Source organism: Hippopotamus amphibius, chromosome 5 (genome assembly GCF_030028045.1).
Source record: "Hippopotamus amphibius kiboko isolate mHipAmp2 chromosome 5, mHipAmp2.hap2, whole genome shotgun sequence".
In the NCBI taxonomy this organism is placed as follows: domain Eukaryota; kingdom Metazoa; phylum Chordata; class Mammalia; order Artiodactyla; family Hippopotamidae; genus Hippopotamus; species Hippopotamus amphibius.
Genome location: NC_080190.1, coordinates 168,525,659 through 168,541,390, shown reverse-complemented (window position 1 = coordinate 168,541,390; position 15,732 = coordinate 168,525,659).

The window sequence follows — 15,732 nt, the reverse complement described above, 5'->3', positions numbered from 1 at the left end:
TTTGAGGTACATTCTTTCTATAATAATTTTATGGAAAATTTTTACATAAGTGGGGTTGAATCTTGTCAAATGGACAAAGCTGGAGGTATCACACTACCTGATTTCAAACTATATTACAAACCTATAGTAATAAAAACAGCATAACATTGGCAGAAAAACAGACACATAGATCAATGGAACAGAATTGAGAGCCCAGAAATGAACCCACAGATGTATGGACAATTAATTTACAACAAAGGAGCAAAGAATATACAATGGAGAAAGGATAGTCTCATCAACGAATTGTGTTGGGAGAACTAGACAGCCACATACCAAAAAAAAAAAAAAAAAAAGAAGGAAATTAGATCACTAACTCACACTGTATACACAAATCAACTCAAAATGTATATAAAACTTGAATGTAAGACTTTAAACCATAAAACTCCTAGAAGAAAATAGGCAGTATACTCTTCGAAGTTGGTCTTAACAATGTCTTTCTGGATCTGCCTCCTCAGGCAAGAGAACTAATAGCAAAAATAAACAAATGGAACTACGTCAAACTAAAAATTTTCTGCACAGCAAAGGAAATCATCAACAAAATGAAAGGACAACCTAGAGAATGAAAGAAGATATTTGCAAATCATATAGCCAGTAAGGGGTTAATATCCAAAATATATAAATATCACATACAACTCAACAACAGGAAAATAAACAACCTGATTAAAAAATAGGCAGAGGAGTATACGTGTGTGTGTGTGTGTGTGTGTGTGTGTGTAAAATGGAATACCACTCATCTATTAAAAAAGATAAAATCTTGCCATTGAGAAAACATGGATGGACCTTGAGGGTATTATGTTAAGTGAAATAAGTTAGATTAAGAAAGACCAATACAATATGTTTTCACTCGTATGTGGAATCTATATTTTAAAAAAGCAAAATAAATGAACAAAGCAAACCAGACAAAAACAAACATGTAGATACAGAGAACTGAGTAATGACTACCAGAGACGAAGTGGCAGGGGGAGACCAACATAGGAAGAGAGGATCACTGCATGGTGATGGACGAAAACTAAATTTTTGGGGGTAAGCATACTGTCCTGTATTCAGAGGTCAAATATAATATTGTATACATGAAACTTACATAATGCTATAAACCAATGTTACCTCAATTTTTTTAAAAAAAGTATAAATTCCTTGAGGTATGAGTAACTTTGGTCTCTGTAGAAACAGCAATAAAACTGATTTGTCCAGAGAGTTGTGAACGAGAAGAAAGTGAAAAGAAATGCCTTTGGAAAGAAAAGAGCCTGATCAGGAATTAGTCAAGGTGAGCTTTGGATTTGATTAATATGAGCAATTGGATTATCTAACAACTAACACTAGATTACTTAATACTTGCCTCAAGATATTGACTTTCCTAAAATTCCTAGGAGTGTCACCTTAAAGACCTCACCAAGCTCAAGCTTTAGATTTCTCACCTGTAAAAATAAAAGATTTGATTAAACTATAAATTCTTTTGAAGGATAAATGAGGAGACAGTGACTTGTAAATGATTTGTAAATTTCAGAGTGTTACTTACATGGGTACCATTTCTAGCATTACATTTTTCCTTTTCTAAACTAAATGTTCTCAATTCCTTCACTCTTCCTCATATTGAATATTACATAGTTTCTGTTTGCCTCTTTTTCCCAGTCCCCCACTTTAAGGCTTAATGTATTTAGAGTAGCTAACTGTAATTCCAAGCATCAGTTTGCTTTGTGTTGATTCAAATTTGTCTCAGACTTTTACAGAGTGCATGGCAGGACAGCCTATGGTGTCTGAGAGTAAGAACAGAGACAGAAGTTAAGGCCACTTGGATTCTATATTGGGTAGCAACATAGCCTTTTAGTGGGACCTGACACATTCTCACTGATTTTATGGTGAGTTTACCCATTTGTATAATGCGGATAATAACTATCTGGATTAATTGGATGAAATGGATGTGGGGAGAAGAAGTCCTGAACTCCAGGGACACTCCACTGTTATCCCTGATCCATCCTCCTGCAGAATTAGTAAATTGCCTCTTAATGGGTTTGAAGGTACTGTGATGCCACTCAGTGTACCCATAACACTAATTTATTAAATGGAACCTGGTATAGTGACCATGACATTTGAGTGAAGTATCTGATGCACAGCAAGGCATTCTCCCCCCTCTCACCAGTAATCTCAGGAACATGGGATGAGAAAAAAGAAAAACAAATACTCCAAATGCACATACGCCTTCCAAAAGAGAACTTATCCTTTGATGATCATTTCCCTAAACAAAGCACACTTATGCATGAAAGTACTGTGCACAATTATATGTATATAATTACAAGTTATATGTATATGCATTACATGCAGATTATATGTGTATATATATGTATACTGATATACCAATCTATTTATACCTATCATCTATTATATATCTACCTACCTATCTAGAGACATTTTTATATGTTCTTCTTAATTCTTAAAATAAATTCATGAGGTAGATGTTATTACCAACATTCTCCATTTCATAAGTCAGAGAAAGATAAATGTTCTGATATCATTTATATGTGGAACCTTAAAAATACAGCAAACTAGTGAATATAAAAAGAAGCAGACTCACAGATATAGAGAATAAACTAGTGATTACCAGTGGCTGGGGGAGGGGTGGCTAAATAGGGGTGGGGGAATGGGAGGCACAAACTACTGGGTGTAAGACAGGATGTGTTGTACAACACGAAGAACATAGCCAATATTTTAGAACAACTGTAAATAGAAAGTAGTCTTTAAAAAATGTATAAAATAAAAAATTCCCCATTTCAAACATAAAAACACAGAGGATTAGAACATTTAAACAATCACTCAAAGTTACCTAGCTAGAACTGAGGTCTTAAGATTTGCGTCTGATTCTGTGCAGTTTTAATGTCCATACTTATTCCATTGCCAAGCATTTATTTGTTTTTGCCCTATTTCTCTCATACTCAAACTATTGTCATTTTCACCGTCGCCATCATCATTATTTTTACCATACGCCTTTTGTTGAGTGTCTACCATGAACCTTGTTTGACTTCCCCACACAAACACTATGAAATGGCTATTATTATCTTTATTATACAGGACAAGGGAATGAATCTTAGATTCAGTTTCTTGTCTCAGATACACATCCAGCAAATGGAGATCTTTGATTCAGACTAACCCCCATCTGTCATAAACCTTTGTCCATTGACTAAAGGAAAGATTTTTTTAAAAAAACCTGTGAAAATAGAAAATGGAGACTTACTAGATAATGTGATAAATTAAATTTTAGCCCTTTGGAATCAAGAAATATATATATATATGTGAAACCATTCTTCTTATATATATATGTGAAAACATTTCTCATAATCTCAATCAAATTGTATAAAATGAACCCTCAGCCAACTAAGATCATGGCTGTACCACCCCTCGGAAGATCAAACAGATTCCAGGAGGGAGAGATTTTAATAGCCAGTTTTCCACTAGCCAAAATATTAGGCAAATCTGTACATGTTCTATGCTAGAGAATTGGGGTTGTAAACAAGCAAGTCAATACTTATTTATTTACAGCATTTCCCCCTCCCATTTGCCTTTGCATTAGTCAGATATTATAAATTATGCTGCAGTAACAAATAATCCTCAAATGTCAGTGACTCAACACACACGTGAAAGTGTATTTCTCCCAAGTTTCATGCAAATTTTGTTGTTGGTCTGAGTTAATCTTCATATCCAGTGAAGCAGGCTCTAAAAACCTCCATCAGCCTGCAGCTGCACCCTCTGGAATATAGTCCCCTTGGTTGATGTAGCATGGGAAGACACTGCTGAGGGGTCTCACACTGAAATTTAATATTGACCTGGAAGTAATATGTATCCTTTCTTCTCACATTGACCAGAACTAATCACATGGCCCTGCTCACAGGCAACCAGCAGAAAACTGTGATATCCCTGGGTCTCTGGAAGAATAGAACCAGATAATCATAAACAGTAGAAACATCTACTACACCCTTGAAGCAATAAACTTCTCAGATTCTTTGAATATCGTACATGTCTCAGTCTCTCCTTTCTCTACCATTTTTCCCTTAATGTTTTATTGAGATGTAATTCATATACCAAACAGTTCACCCATTTAAAGTGGTTTACAGTATACTCAGAGTTTTGTAGCCATCATTGCAGTATAAGTTTAGAACATTTTCACTAGCCGCCAGAGAAACTCTGAGTGCATTAGCAGTCAGTCTCCTTTTTTTTACATCACCCCTCCTTATGCCCTAGGAAATCTCTAATCTATTTTCTGTTTCTATAGAGTCTCCTATTATGGACATTTCATATAAATGTATCATACAACATGTGGTCTTTCATAACTTACTTTAATATAACAACATGTTTTAAAGGTTCATCCATGTTGTAGCATGCATCAGAACTTTATTTCTTTTTATTGCCCAATAATATACTATTGTATGGATATACCACATTTATTCACCCATTCATCAGTTGATGGACATTTGTATTATTTCTGTTATTGACCACTGTTTATAATGCTGCTATGAAAATGTGTGTACAAGTAATAGTGTGGACATACGCTTTTAGTCACTTGAGCACATACCTAGGAGAATTGCTGGGTCATATGATAAAATCATGTTTAATATGTTGAGGTATTGCTAAACTGTTTCTCAAAGTGGCTGCTCCATTTTACATTTTCATCAGTAACATATGAAAATTCAAATTTCTGTTCATTCTCTCCAACACTTGCTATTGTCTATCCTTTTGATTATAGTTATCAGAGTGGCTGTGAGGTGGTATCCCGTTGTAATTTTAATTTGCATTCCCCTCGTGATTAATGATGTCGAGCATAATTTCATGTGCTTCTTGGCCGGATATATCTTATATTTGGAGAAATGTCTACTCAGACACTTTGCCATTTTTAAATTGGGTTATTCATTTTCAGTATTAAGTTGTAGGAATTATTTACATGTTCTGAATGCGTCTCATCATATATAATATTTACAAATTTATTCACCTATTCTTCAGGTTATATTTTCACTTTCTTGATAGCATCATTTGCAACACATGTTTTAAATTTTGATGAAGTCTAATGCATTGATTTTTTTTTTCCTTCTTTCTACATAGGTGCTTTTAGTGTCATATTTAAGAAATCATTGACTAGCCTGAGGCCATGAAGATTTACTCCTGTGTTTTCTTCAAAGAGTTTCGTATTTTAGCTCTATCATTTAGGTGCGTAGTCCAGTTGAATAGCTTGTTTATGGTGCAAGAAAGCGGTTCAATTTCATTCACTGCATATGAATAGCCAACTGTCCCAGCGTCTTTTATTAGAAAGACTTCTTTCCCCATTTTATTGTCTTGGCACTATTACCATATATCAATTGACCATGAAAGTAATAATTGAGAGATATGAGCCCTCCACCTTTTTACTTCTCTTCCAGGTCTTTTGCATTTCTGTGAATTTTAGGTTCAGCAAGTCAGTTTCTGAAAAACAAAAATTGAAAATTTTATAGGAATTGTATTATGTGTACATCAATTCAGATATATTGGCATTTTAACAATCTTAAACTTCCTGATCCACAAACATGGTGTATCTATTTATTTATATCTTCTTTAACTTATTTCAACAAAGTTTTAAAGTTACATTCGTTTTCTATTGCTGCTGTAACCGATTACCATAAACTTAGTGACTTAAAACAACAAAAAGGTTTTTTTGTTTATTTTAATTTTTAAATTATTATTATTATTTTAAGTCAGAACTCTGACTTGGATCTTACAAGGCTATTCCTAAGATGTTAGCAGGGCTGCTTTTCTTTCCAGAAGCTCTAGGGGAGAATGTTTCCTTATTTTTCCAACTTCCAGAAGCTTCAAGCACTCCTTGGCTCTTGGCTCCATTTTCACTTTCAATGCCAGCAGTGATGGGGTGAGTCCTTCTCACATTAAATCCTTCTGACCTTGACTCTTCTTCTGCTTCCCACTTCCACTTGTAAGGACCATTGTGATTATATTAGGCTCACTCAAATAATACAGGATAATTTCCCCATCTAAGATCAGATAATTAGCAACCTTAATTCCAACTGCAACCTTAATTGCCCTTTGCTTTGTAATTTAGCATATTCAGTTTCCAGGGATTAGGACTTGGATGACTTTGGGAGGCCATTATTCTGCCTGTTATTGTTGTCTTCAAAGTACTCAACCTGTACTTCTTTCGTTAAATTTATCCCTATATATTTGATTCTTTTTGATGATCTTGTAAATAGAACTCTCTTATTAAGTTTTGGATTGTTCACTTATATGTCTACGAATACAGTTGATCTTCATTCTGCCACATTGCTGACACTGTTTATTGCTTCTGGTAGTTTTTAGTGGATTCATTAAAATTTTCTACATTCAAGATCACACAATCTGAAAATATAGTTTGTTGTACTCCTTCATTTCAATTCTAGATACCATCTATTTATTTTTCTTGCCTAATACCTCTAGCTGGAACCTTCAGTACAATGTTAAATGGAAGTGGTGAAAGTGGTCTTGTTCTTGATTTTAGGGGAAAAGCACCTTATTTTTCACCTTTAATTATGATGTTAGATATAGATTTTTTTCATAGATGGCATTTATCTGATTGCTTTATCATTTTCACCAATGTCCTAGAGCATACATTGCTCTACCATTTGATCCAGTTAAAGTAGAGCCCTTTTTCGGGGGCATGGTGCTAACAGTCTTTGCAGATACTCAGACCTCAGGAGGTCTCTTTCCCTGGTTCTCTCTGTTTATCTTTAACTGGTCTATTAATTTTCTTGTTGCTCTGAGATCTTGTAACTACCAGCTTTCTTTAGTTGCTTATCACCATGCTCTCCATTACTTCTGGCAATGTCCTTAGGTGTGACCTTCCCCACACTGTTGTAAATAAAGCAAATATCCTCAAGCAGAGGTGTTGTTTTAGTTTCCTCTCCACACTATAATAAATTACCACAAACTTAGCTTAAAGCAACAGCAATTTATTCCACTACAGTCTGGAGATGAGATCAAAATCAAGGAATGTTGACTGCATTCCTTCTGGAGGCTTCATGGATAATTTGTTTGCTTGCTTTTAAGCTTCTAGAGGCTGCCAGAATTCCTTGGTTTGGTGGCCAGGGGTGGGGGTAGGAGAATCTCTCTTCAAAATACTCCAGCCTCTTGCTTCCCTCATCACATCTATATCTGTCTCTCCAGCTGATCTTTATGCCTCCATCTTTTGATTATATCAAGCCCCACCCCCACAAACAATGGAGGACAATAATCCCATCTCAAGATCTTTTTTTCTTAATTTATTTATTTATTGTTCTTTTGGGGGTACACCAATTTCAATCATCTGTTTTTATACACATGTACCCGTAATCCCTCCCTCCCTCGACTCCCCCCCCCCCCCGTCCCAGTCCTCTAATCACACTTGCAAAATTCACTTTTCCATGTAAGATAACATGTTTACATTTTCTAGGCATTAGGACGTGGATATTTTGGAGATCCATTATTCAGCCTACCACACCTGTGGAGCTCTTTGTTTTTAGAGCATGTCTCTCCCCAGGGGAAGAGCCCCTGTGCCATTATATCAGATAGCAGTCCTCTTCTAGAGTGGCGACCTTGCTCTGAGAGGGGATGTCAGACCCTGGTCTTCTATGCTTACCCCTCCTGGTGTGGAACCCCTGCCCTACAACCAAGCAGGGAATGTGGACTCGAGGTCTTGCATTCTTAGCCTGTTTCACCTAAAGCGAGCCTTCACCCTATGAGTGGGGGCCATGTCAGGTAAGGACCCAGGAATAGAGTTTCTGCAATTTGGAGCTGAGGGGATGAGATGTTCCAGGAGCCTGCCCTCCCTGGTGAGATCACAGTCCTATCCAGGGGGTGAGGTGGAGAGGGAGCCCCATCTTTTTGCTACATGTGCCTGGAGTGGAAGGTCCATCACACTGAGGTGGGGAAATGGAGAGGGTGTGAGCATGTCATGGCTCTAATGCCACAAACTCTCACTGCTCTTAGCAAGACTTAGATTTTCTGGAGTAAATGTTCCATTTGCTGTATGCTCTTAGGACAATTTCCAGAAACTTTAAAAGTTGTGCGTGTGTGTGTGTGTGTGTGTGTGTGTGTGTGTGTCTTCATAATTTTCAGCAGTTAAGTGATTGTTTCACTGGTGGAAGTTCTGTTATGCCCCACATGCCACCATTCCAGAAGCTGATCTCCTCTCTACCCTTTTTCACTGTAACAAGTCATGATTCCTCTCACCTACAGCTCCCACTAACCCCAGGATAATGGAATCATCCCAAAGCACTAGGGGATTTCAAATATTTAATAATCAATGGATTTTTAAAATTAGACCCCACCTTCCATTAGTCCACTTACAGGTGGTACCGAATCCATGCCCAAGATAGCTAAGCAGAATTTACTAAAGAAAGACCCAGTGATGTATCCAATATACTCTCCATGCTCTTGTGCTGCCTACCCCAAATCCGTGTCTCCTGAGGCCTGCCCTGCATCATCCCATTGCCGTATGTAGATTTCTTCCCTCTGAATCCAGGCACAGAGTTTCTTTGTTCTTTACTTTCCACCTCGAGCCTGTAATAATATTGTCTCTATTCTGTCTTTACTTCTTTCTTTTTAGAACTTCCTTTCTCTGCTGCTTTCTTTCAGATGAAATATTAACTCTGTCCACAATTCACCTCTCACGTATTTCGCCTGTCCAAGGAATTCAAGCTTTTTACAAAACTATTATTCTCAAGAATGCTAAACCTAGGATTGTAATGCCTCTTTAACTCCAAAGGATTCTGAGGTCCCAGGAGGGGCCAGAGACTCTGAGACTTACTCAAGTTTTGTCTACGGTTGCTACCCCTGATGACTTAGAATTCCTGGCAGTATTTATCATTGTATGCACTGATCCTTTTATGCCAACATTTCAGAGGAGTTTTGAAAAAGTTGCAATAGTCAGACTAAGGAGGAAGTATAGAGAGTATATAAGCTTAAAAAATACAAAAACTTTCGAGGTGGAGTTAAAAAATAATAATAGAGGACTAGGGAACAAGCCATGATGAATTTAGCAGGTTGCAAACAGTTACGCCAATCTAGATGAAATAAATGAAAATTCAGAGAAGTTTAAAGCCTAGAATCCTTGGTGACAGGATTTCAGATGTGCCCTTTCAGCAATGGCTTTTTATTCCATCCTTCTCTTCCTCTTCTCCCTCAAAAAGCATTTTGCAGAGAGAGAGAAACAAGAGAACATTAAAAATTGTACTTTAAACCTAATATCAGAACTTGTATCAGAAGACTATATTTTGTTTAGCAAGACATTCTGGCAGATCTTTTTAACCATGGAAGATAGGCTTCAGATTACTTTCCGAGTGGGAGGAAAGCAAGCTAAGACAACAAAACAAAACAAAGCAAACAAACAAAAAAACAGACAAAAAACTAGAATGCATTGTATAATAATAGGTAATAATAGCAATTTAGTTAGCTCTTACTGTGAACCACAAATATTTGTAGGTACATTATTTGCTTATATACAATGAAATTCCTTTAATTTTTGTAACCATATGAAGTCAGTTATTTTTAATATCCCCATTGGATAGTTGTAGAAGATTAATCATGAGTTGATTAACAGCTTTCCTGAGGTCCCCAGAGAAATGGCAGAGCAGGAATGCAAACCCAAGTATTCTGGCTCCAGGTGCTTCACCACTCCTCCATACTGCCCATGGAGAGATACACATCGACATTCTTTGACCAAAAGATGCTGGGAAGGGAGGTGAGAAAACCCTGATTAAAAGAAAAAAGAGAGAGAGAGAGACTTTAAATGGATCACAGGAAGGAGAATAAGAAGGGATCACCGTGACTGGAGGCTAGGGCATGGAGAGAAGGGTCAGCTGATGAAATGTTCTACTCACAGAAATGATGAAGATATGTTTAAGGGTATAGTTATCCAATACTCAACTTTACATTACTCATTTTTCCTTTGTTGAGACATAGACACCCTCTAATTGCTCAAGCCTTCAGGAAAGATCTGCAATGTGTTACTAGTATCTTGGAGAAAACCAAGACAGGAGAATCATCCTCCACACTGCCTCCTCCCTTTAGTTCCTTGAAACAAAAGGAGAGGTAGGAGCCATAAACTCAAGAGCTCAGCAGGTTCAGGATATCGGAGCAGAGGCAAATATGAAGACATCACCTTGGAAGGCTTTAAGAATTAAAGGAAAGCCATTGAATTTCTTTGGACTATGTAAAAGGGGCTCAAAACATTTTTATTATGAGCTAACGTGACATATTGTCAATGTCGGGGGCTTGAAAACACATGAGAAGTAGTCATCAGAGTAGTCATAAAGATCTCTATCCTTGGGTTCTGAGTTTTGCCCTGGCTGGATCTCAGGCAAGATGTTGGGCCTTTGTGCCCATACATTTAAATGCCATCTAAATCATTTTATCTAAATGAGGTTCTCCAATTAGCTAGCTAGATGATAGATAGGTAGATAGATAGATAGGTAGGTAGGTAGCTGGCTATGGAATATTTTAATAAAAAAAGTATTGATCATTATCGATAAATTTCAGATGCTTCCTCATTTATTTCAATTATGTGTTCTTTCCCCTTTTTTAAATTTCTAACATATGAATGTGATATTCAAAATAAATGTCAAATACAAACATGATTACACATTCCTGATCAGTTGGATCACTGAGTTAAAAATTTTCCAGTAAGCCATATTGGCCTGTTCCAAAAAGAAAAAAAATCCTGGTAATTAGGTAATTTTATTCATTTATTCACTTATTCACCATTGCATGAACATTTCTTGAACACGTTTTTCCAGAAAACGCACTAGGCAATAGAGAGTTCAACATTCAATGGAAAACTAGTAACACTTTACTGTGATATTTATTCTGATAGAGGCTGATGTGGTTAATGAGATGGGATGTGATTAAAAAGGTGCTCTGTTGGTATTCTGGCCAGGGATTTAGAAATAACCTCTTTTTATATATATATATATACATATATATATCTGTCTCCACCACTTCCGTTACTGGAAAGGAAATACATGCAGAGCATGATAAATTCACCCTCACTTATTATGAAGTGTTTATGTCTCAAGCTCCAGGCAGAAATCACTAAACTCAAGTAAACCATTTGGCGGCCTTACTTTGTCTATACCAGGAAGACCTACATTTTGCTTAACACAAGTTATTCATAAGGCAGGTCAGGGCATTTTCCCATAATGAGTAAGCTAGAAAGTCGGTTCTCACCATTCTGATGCAAAGAAAGGCAAAACCAAAGAACATCTGCTGCTGCTGACTTCCCCATAGGCACAAGGCAGTCAGAGAGTTTGTCTTGGTGCATCGGATGAAGATGGAGCAGCCGTCTGCTCCAATCCTGGCCTGGCTGAGGTCGCAGACCTGGACCCAGCAGCAAGCTTTCAAGGAGACACCAGGGGACTGGCAGAGAGTGTGCGCAAGTGGGAAAGCCAGAGTCGACTCAGCAGCCCCAAGTGTCTTGATCTCTCACTTGTGTTTAAAAGCAACACCGAAGGGCAAATGAATGAGAGAAATAGTCACACCTAATCTAGACCACACAACATGCACTAACCTAACAACACCCCTGAAGCTCTTCTGCGGGTCACTGTCCTAGGGTCTGACCAGCCTGCTTTGTACTCATTCCCCTTAAAGGTGGGAAGTAGAAGCTTGGCCAGAAACCTTGATCTCTGTGGAGGTCACAGGAATATATACAGAGATCATCAGGCTGGAAGAACAAGAGAGACCTGTGTGCCCCATCACAGCAGAAGGGACTGTCACAAAGGAAGCAGAAGCAATGCTAAGGTCTCCAAATGAGTAGGGGCTCACAGAAAAGAGCCTTCGTAGCTGTCCTCTTGGGCTGTCTGATGTTCCCAGGATCCTGAAGCTCAGCTATGAACCACCCCTAGGTTGCATGAAAGAGCCCTAACATTTATAATAAGTGCTTCAAGTTGCTTAAGCCAGTCGAAGGCAGTTTCTATTAATTATAACCCCACATTGTAAACTGATATATGCTTACGTTTTGTAAGTCAGTGCCTGTCAGGATCATGATAAAAATGAATTTGTACACCCACTGCCTTTGATGATTAACGAACAGGGAAGATGGGCAGATAACGTAATAGCATCCTATCAACTCTTAGGGGGCTATTATGACCTCCATGTATCAGGCCAGAGAATCAAGAGGCAGAATAGTACTTTGCCCAGAATCCACAAGTAACAACCTAAATGGGGAAAGAATTTGGAAAAGAATTTGAAAATAATAGATACACGTACATGTATTACTGATTCACTTTGCTCTACGCATGAAACTAACACAACATTGTTAATCAACTCTACTCCAATATAAAATCAAAAGTTAAAAAAAAAGAAACTCATAGCACTGAGCTTCACACCCAGGATTTGTTAACTGGAGATGATTCCACAGGAAACCTCTTCCTTAGCCTGACCGGGGGCTCCTTTGAATCTTCAGAACATGGATTTGAACATCCCTCCATGGCCTCCAATCTGCTTATCTTGAAGAAACATTTGATATCAGAGGAGTAAAAAGACAAGTTTCTCAGAAGCACATTTAATGAGTAACTTGGGCGGTCAAGTGTCTTTGTAGTGAAATAAGGACTATGGATAAAATGGAAGGGGTTTCATGGGTGTCTTATGAAATTGCTCTGAAAGCATTGCTGTAAGTGTTCAATGTGTATCAACCCACATACTTATGAATGACACTGGAATAATCTAGGGGAATTTGACATCAGCTAAGTGTGGGACAAAGAGCCCTGTAGATACAGAAACACTGAGACCTAAACACTGCTCTGCACTAGGCTTATAGCATGACTATGTGCAAGTTACTTATTCTTTCTAGAACTCAGTTTCTCATCTGAAAGTGAAAATATCAGCTGAATAAACTGGCTCCCTGCAGAAACACTCATCTGTAAGGCTTTAGGTTTATATTCTGCTGAAAAGTTGGGATGGATTCAATGTTGTTACAATATCTATTTTTCTCTCTTCTCTCTCTAGAAAGGAAAAGCACACGTGGGAATTAAGGAAAGCGTTGAAGATGCAGAAAAGGGCATAAGATAGCTCCCTGTGTGGAGCTGGAGAGAAGACAGGGCTTCCTCCTACTTGTGATTTGCTCACTTCCCTCCCACATAACTGCAGTGGCAAATGAGGCCCATTAGAGCCTCCTATTGATTCAGTGTCTTTCTCTTCGGAAGGTCATTTGGGACTAAAATAAGTTTGCAGAGCGAGAAATCACAGAGTGAGTGGCTCAGGCTGGCTCTACACCATTAGAGAATTTGGGGAGTGTTCTATGCTCCGCCCAAAGTTACAAGTGACGCGGGAAGACAAAGACTGACCAGAGATGATGGTAAAGGAATAGAGTCAGCAGTGGTTTTGTCTGTTCCCTCCGCCTTATGCCGACAGCACCCAGTGTGTAGACAGTAACTGTGAACATGGAATTACCTACCGGGTCCTGGAAATTTAGCTTATCTGGAGGTTTGTGTTTAACTGTAATTGTCTGTATTAAGCCTGCTGAGAATGTACACTCTTGGTTTTAGAAGGGGCCCAAGAGTAACCACATTCAAGCATTACAATTCTTTCCATTATGAATACAACACCCCAGAGCAGGTTTCTAAGGGCCCTGACAACTTGAATTACCGTCTTTTCCTACTCAGCTGCCTCAGACTGAGCTTACAATGAAATGGCTTTAAACAATGTCATGCCTCTTTACCCACAGATGCAGCCTCCAGGACCTCATTCACACCCCAGTGGCAAACATAAGCAAGGGAGTGTGGGATGGAGAGGCAAAGGGCTCAGGGTTCTCACTGTAGCTCTGTGGCCGATGAGCCATGTGACCTTGCCGAAGGTCACTTCCCAGCTCCTGCACTCACTTTCCCTCTCAGAGCAAAATGAGAGCTTAGATAAACCAGAGAATCTTTCTGAGTCTTTCTAATTTCTAATTCAATTCCACAAACATTTACAGAGTTCAGATGTGTTGCAGTCACTGTGCTAGACAGCTCCCAGCTGTATAATTTATTTTTTATTCTATTGAAAACTAGAATCAGGTAATTTTCATGCAATTTTTAGCACAAAATCACTGGACTGGGAACCGCAAGCCTCAGGGTCTACTTACAGCTTCATCATTAAATATTTGTGTGATCTTTACAAAGTTACATCAGCCATCTGGGTTTTAGTTTCTTTATCTGTAAAAGGAGAAGAATGAGGGTTATGTTGAGAGTTTGTAGCCAGCCTGAAAGTATTTTTTCGTCCACCAATCCTGTAATAACCACGCTCTGAGTGCACCTTCTGTGCCGAGTGGTCAGACAAGAACTGGGGGTGCAGAGAAAAACAAACTCTCTGGAAAGTCATTTAAAGAAATTCAAAAGAATGAGAAGTTAAGTTTACTCCCTTTTGACTTTGCCTGTTCAGGACATCTTCCTGGATGCATAGTCAGAATTTCTGTTCCTCTCTGTTCCTTGGAATCCTGAGCATTTTCTTAATATAAGTCTTTACTCAGCAGAGAAATGGCTGACTTATATGTCCATCCTCCCTCCCAGGCTAGGAATCTTGAGGACAAAGCCCATATATTTGCACAATTCCTATGCAGGTTCTGCAACCTAGTAGGTGCCCAATAGAAGTGAATCATAGTTATTCTCCACTGTGTGTTACTCTATTCCAAATGACAGTTTTTCCCTAGCACACCAAACAGAGATCCTCGCCAAAGAAGATCCCAAAGTGTTATAGCCTAGATCCTAATCTTAATAAACGGTAAATCAGTGCATTGCTATTTTTTTAGTTGGTTGCTTTGGAACATTATCAAGTAAATATTCACTCCACTCCCCTCTTCCTTTCATTGTCAGTAGGCACAATATCCATTCTCTGCTTCCACTGATGTTAGGTTTGGTCATGTAACTTGCTTTTACCCAACACAGTCTGATCAAAGACTTGAAATGTGATTTCTCTTTTGAGCTTCTGCAATTACTAGGAAAATAACATGGCCCAGTAGTCACTGTTCCCCAAAGAATGAGAGACACAGAGAGCAGAATTGGAATAATCTTGCAATTTGGAGCCAAGCTCAGCCTAGATCAGCCAACACCTAGCCAACACTCAGATTCATAAACAAGAATAAGTAAATGCTGTTTTAATCCATTGTGTTTTGAGACCATTTGCTATGCAGCAGTGGTAGCAGAAGATGACTGGTACCCTTAGAAGGCCGCAGCTGAGTCATTTCTGTACATACCTGTGGCTCCTGCCCCCTTTACCTCTCCAGTTTCTAGAGAATACATTTGCTCTAGAGAAATAAATTGAGAAAGCTCAAAAAGTTTTGGGCTTTGGGCTCAGAGATTAAGAAAATAATCATTGCCTTGAAAGAACTCACAGTCTAGTAAGTAAGTTGACAGATTAAATAAAATGTGATACACGGTTTGACAGACTGAGACCACGCATAGAGGGTATTCTGTGAGGGACTGCATAGAGAAGTGCCTAAAAAACCTAGGGTTTAAGTGGACTTCAGGAAAGGCATGTAGGAGTGTGCATGTCTAAGCTGAGTTTTGACAGATGGGTAAGAAAGAGGAATGCATAGAGAAATTAAAGATAATGAACCAGAAAGAGTTGCACATGCAGAGCACCTCATGTGAAAGAGAATGTACCTTCATGATACACAGAAAAAAATCTCAGACTTTGAGACCAGAAGGGCAGTGAGTTCACATCCTGACTCTACCACTTACTAAC